At 60.6% G+C, this 5,108-nt stretch overlaps 1 protein-coding gene across 4 annotated transcripts in view; it reads left to right on the top strand.

Annotated features, from left to right (window-relative positions):
- The window catches only part of RARA (retinoic acid receptor, alpha), a 45,050-nt gene that overhangs the window by 7,690 nt on the left and 32,252 nt on the right, over positions 1–5,108 (top strand). For 3 of the 4 annotated variants that reach the window (XM_010842607.1, XM_010842609.1, XM_010842606.1), the window contains exon 1: positions 1,383–1,595. The exons of the other annotated variant lie outside the window; for it this stretch is intronic. The gene's annotated coding sequence lies outside the window, so the exon portion shown is untranslated. Of the gene's footprint in view, positions 1–1,382; positions 1,596–5,108 lie in introns of those variants that run through there. 4 annotated transcript variants of the gene reach the window in all.

The following is a 5,108-nucleotide window of genomic DNA, read 5'->3' as shown; positions in this document are numbered from 1 at the left end:
CGGGAGACAGCCCGGCCCAGCGGGCGGGAAGGGGCCTGGGGAAGCGTCACCCGGACGCTCTCTCCCCGCGCCGCCGGACCTCAGGGCACAGTGTCCTGCCGACCCTGCTTGTCCTACCTCAAACAGGCTGGGGGCCCAAAGCTGGAGAGAGACAATGAGATCCCTCAGTCCTAGACTCAGCTGTGCTACCTGTGCCGGGCGATCGGGGATTAAACCTAGTGTCCACTCGTCGCAGACTGGGGTTCCTCGTCTAAAAAGCGGGGACCGTCGGGCCGGTGGGTTTGAGAGCTCTGCCAGCCGGGTCATGCTGTCTCCTCACAGGAGGCCTGGGAATAGGCACTTCCCCTTACAGTGGGAAGTCCTGTGGGGGCACTTGTGGCCACTTCTCTGACCGAGGACCTGGAGGGAGGTGTTCACTTACTGATTCCTCTTTCTGTCCGCCCCCCGCCCCTCCCTCCCGCCATAGACGGCTAGAGTGGGCAGATGGTCCTCTCAAACGGAGCAGCAGGCTAGGAGGGGGCTTGTGGCCGTGTCGGGGACTGGGGTCTCTGCAGAGGGAGAGTGACTCAGATTCTGCCCCAATAATGCGAGTTTTCCTGTCTCCTCCAGCCTGGACCAGGAGAGAGAAGCTTGAGTCTGAGAATGTAGGGGTGCTCCTGGGTGCCCCCAGCTCGGGTCTTGGAATACCCCTGAGAATCGCTGTTCTTTTGGGGGAAGGGTTCTGGGGGTTGCTGAAAGGTTGGGTTGGGCCAGAGTTCCTCCGACCCACCCAAGTTGGAAAGGTGTTTAGGGAAGAGGAGGGGGCCGTGCTTGGAGGTGGTCTACATGCCTTTGCACTCCTTTTTTGCCAGTGAGAAAATTGAGATTTAGAGAAAGGAAGCGACTCGCTCAAGATCACACAGCTCTCATTTTCAGGGGGCTCCAGGAGAAAGATTATAATGAAAGGGGTCAGAGCCTTGACCGCTAGGGCCAGAATCTCTGCATGTGTTTCCAAATTACGTCGTCGCTTGTCTAACCCAGGTTTAGGTGTGAAGGGTGTGTGCTCGTGATCCTCGCTCCTGAGTGTGGGTGTGTGTGGTTGGGGGGAAAGGAGTGTGATACCGCACACGGCAGTCCTTTCTCCACTGAATCCTCATTCCATTCTTTGCGCAGAACTCCAGTTCTGGCTCTCAATCTCTTCTTTTGGGGCAGAGGGAGGGCTTCTCCCAGATTCCCACGGTCGAGCTTTCTGCTAGGCGCGGCTCCTTTAAGACTCGCCGGTTCCCTGGGTCTAGTGGGGGGGGGGCGTGATCCTGTGTGCCCGCCCTGGCTTGTGATTGGTCGGTGGGCGGGCGGGGGCGGGCCCGAGGGTGAGGGCCTCCCTGCTGCTCGGTACCCTCCGCCCCCCCAGTCTGGGGCTCCGGGTAAAGTTTCAGCCTCCGCACGTGACTCGCCATGGCCGCTGCTTTAGCCCCGCGCCCCTGAGCCACGGCCCCCCAAACCGCTCCTCTCCCTGGACCCCGCAACCCCTGACGCCGAGCGGCTCCAAGGCTCAGGGTCAGGGCATACGCTGTGCCCGCGGGTGACCCGGACGGATTGCTTCCCCCTACTGCGAGGTAACCTCTCCCCTGGGGATTTTGGAGAGCCTCCGCCTCGCGCAGACATCGGGGCCCCTTGGCCTGTTCCTGATAGCACCCGCGGGCGGGGACCCGGTGCCGGGCGAGTTCCGACGGGAACCTGGGGTTTCCTGGGCTTCCCAACCCGCCGCCGTGCTCAGGGTGGGAGAGCCCCGTCTGTGCGTCTGTCTGCTCCGGTGTCTTCGCGCGCAGCCGGGAGATGTCTGGGACCGTCTGCCACGCGTGTCTCCGGCAGCCGAGCTGTGGCAGAACCCACGCTGGGAACTCCTGCCCTCTCTCGCTTTTCTTTTCACAAACAAGTAAAACAAAAAGACTTTGAAACCTGTTTGGGGAGAGATCGGATGCCCAACGGACTAGCCCCCTCCTTTTTCTCCTGTTATCTGAGCCGCCCTGTGGTTTGGGGAAAATCAGCCCTGGGGCCCACCCCCACCGGAGGCAGCCGGTTGGGGGGCGGGGCCCATTCAGCTGGTGTCCCCCGTGGAGTGCGGGGAGCCGTCAGAACTGGGGACAGGAGCCAGTGCAGCCAGGGGAGGGATGTCTCTGAATCTGGTGGCACTGTGGGGCTGTGGAAGCATTTGGGGGCGTAGGGAGGAAGGCACAGATTGGTCGTCTTTGCTCTGCTGAGGGTGTCTGGGACCTGGTGCCACCCAGAAAGCGAGGAAGCTGCGAGCCAGATGTGTATGTGGGGGGGGGGGCGCTGGAAAGTCTGCTTGGCAGTGCCCCTTCTCTCTGGGCATTGCCTTATTGTCAGGCTACTCCCTGAGAAGGGGGCCATGCCTCCATTGTGCCAGGCTGGGGATGGGGACTAACTCATGTGAAAATCAGATAAGAAAAGCCCCCCAGGCTGGGAGTCATGTCTCTACCATTCATCCTCCCTTGGATAGGTTGCCCATATGCTGGCATGGAGGGGGGTACCCTTGGCCCCCACCTAATGTCAGCTCCCTCTTCTGTAACCAGATTGCCTTCTACTTGCAAGATGTGTGCACATGTATGTGTGTGTATGTTCTCAGATGGAGACTCCCCCCCCCCCACCTCCACCCACTGCGGGCTCACCCCCAACACTCATTTCTACTCCTGACTGCCATCCCTCCTCCAGTTGCCCAGTTAGGAGATTCAGAGATGTCTCTCATTCCCTTCGCTGGCTGCAGTGGTCACAGGGCAGGGTTGTTCTGGGGAAGTGGTTCAGTCAGGTTGTCAGGTCTTGCTAGGAAATGGGCTCAAGCCCCAAACTCTCCTCCGGGGCCTTGTGCTTGATGGGGAGGCTGGGCAGGGGAAGCCCCAGGTTGCAGTGGGGGTGGCTTGGAGCCTTGGGGCTTCCCCTGTGAGGGGTGGAGATGAGTCTGGGGGAGGGGATAAAAGAGTCTTTGGAGCTGGAGGGGGAGGGGAGGGGGGTGATTGTGGAGTCAGGGAGTTTGTGACTATGAAAGATGTTGGTGCACTGGGAGGGACTCAGACGTCAGTTCTGCCTGGAGTCTGGGCCATGCCGGTCCTGAGCCAGAGGGGTCACTGGTATCAGACTTGAGTAGGTCTGTGGGAGTGGAGGATCTTGGCTTTGGAGTGTGTGAATGAGTGTACATGAGGTGGGCACCTCAGGACTTTCCTCGCCAGACTGGTAAGGGCAGTGCAGATGCAGGGGCAGTTCTGAGAAGACCCTGGGCTTGGAGCAACTTGATCCTGGCTGCCTCCTTTTATAGCCCCCATATCTCCGCCCTTCAGGTTGGCCCTAAATGCCCCTGCTACCACTCTGGGAAACCTCCCTGGTCCCCCTCCTGCTCCTAACCATGTGGCCGCCTGGCAGGAAGCTAGCTGTGGGCAGCCCCATCCTAATCACCCCCATGCCTCCCCCGCTGGGCACAGTCACCCACATGTGCCATGACGTGGTTCCTGCCACCCTGTCTATTGTGGGGGGAAAGGGCATCGTCTGAGTGGCCCTTGGGATCTGTTTTGGGGGTATTGACCCAGACCCCAGTTAATTAAGCTCCCCTTCCTCTAAATCATTTGGTCCTTGGAACCTGGCTCTGTCTGCCCTCAGGGAGCGCCCCCCAACCCCCTCCCCACTCCTTGATCAGACTAGAGGGTCTTAGGTGGATGGTCCTCAGAATTCTGTGACAGGGTGGGGCCTGCCCCCAGATAAAACCTTCGTGCCCTGTTCCCTATTCTCTGGGTAGCATGGACAGGGCAGGACCCTGACTGGGCTGTATGAGTGGGTGAGTTTGGGACTCTGCTTCCATTTAGGAGCACTGTCTGGGTTCAGGGGTGATGGGCGTCTGGGGAAGGTAATCCTATCCTCCCCCCCACCCCAGTGCGATGAGTAAATCTCCTCTCACCCAGCACCCCACACCCTTCCCGGTGGTGGTGGTTTGGGGAGTGTGGGAAGCTGGCAGGGCCCCTGGCAAGATGGCCAGGGTTGTCTTGACTTACTGGGTTTTGGAAACGGAGTGTGGCAACTGATACCCCAATTCCCAGGGTTTTGGCCACACGTCCTCTCTGACGCCTGCTGTCTTTCCTCCCTCTGTTCCCCTCTCCACCCTCTGGCTGCTGTGTGGAGCCCACAGAGTCTGTGGGGGGATGTGGGGTGGGGGCGAAGTCCCGGATCTCTGTGTGTGTCCAGGGAGTGTTCTGGAGATTGGCAGGACTGGCTGCGGGAGTCTGGGTGTCCCTGCGCAGTGGGCGGCGCACGAGGAGTGGGCCCAGAGTGTGAGAACGTGTCAGTGTCGGTGTGCCTGTCCCGTCTGGCTTGGGTGTGGGTGTCTCTTGCTTCGTCTGGATCTTGCCTCCCGCTCCAGTCCCAGCCCCTCCTCCCTCTCAGCTGGGACCGCCTGCTCGCTCTCTCCGCAACTGGAGCCTCCCTTGCCTGTTCCTGGAATTTGGAGAGGAGGAGGAGGAAGAGGCAGGCAGACAGACCTCCCACACTCTAGCCCGCCCGCCTGGCATCTTGGGGAAATGAAATAGGTGCTATGGAACTAAGGTTTCCTTGCCTTCGCCAGACCTTCCAGCACGCAGAGTCCAGGGGGCCAGGTCTTACAGGAGGGGTCTGGGCTCCCCCCACCCCGCCCCCAGGCAGCAATGTCTCCTTCTTCTACCCAGCATCCTGTTGGCCAGGGCCCCTGCCTGGACCTCCAGGCACCACTGTCAGCCTGGGGAACGAGTGGGGATTAGTCTGCTGCCAGCCTGGCCAGCACCTGTTGCCAACCCCCAGCCCTGTAACTGGAGCTGGCCGGGGAGGGGGGCTGCAAAATGACAGGTGGAATTTCTGCAGCCAGGCAACCCCCCCACCCACTGGGTATGCCTTTCCCTTCCGGGCCGGGCCCCGGAACCAGGAAAGCCTCCCCTCCCCTCCCAAGTGTCAACCTGATCTCATGGATGATGTGCCTGTCCTGCATGTGGGGGTAGGGCCTGGGAGATGGGCAAGGGGATGAATTTATTGCTATTTGCCCGATGACCCCCACCCCCTTCCCTGGCTGCAGAGCTGGGCTGCCCATGTTCAAATTT

The sequence above is a fragment of the Bison bison genome, unplaced genomic scaffold (genome assembly GCF_000754665.1).
Source record: "Bison bison bison isolate TAMUID 2011002044 unplaced genomic scaffold, Bison_UMD1.0 scf7180017864180, whole genome shotgun sequence".
NCBI classification, from domain to species: domain Eukaryota; kingdom Metazoa; phylum Chordata; class Mammalia; order Artiodactyla; family Bovidae; genus Bison; species Bison bison.
Note: the sequence above shows the minus strand (reverse complement) of the source record. Positions and strands in the feature narration are given on the sequence as shown.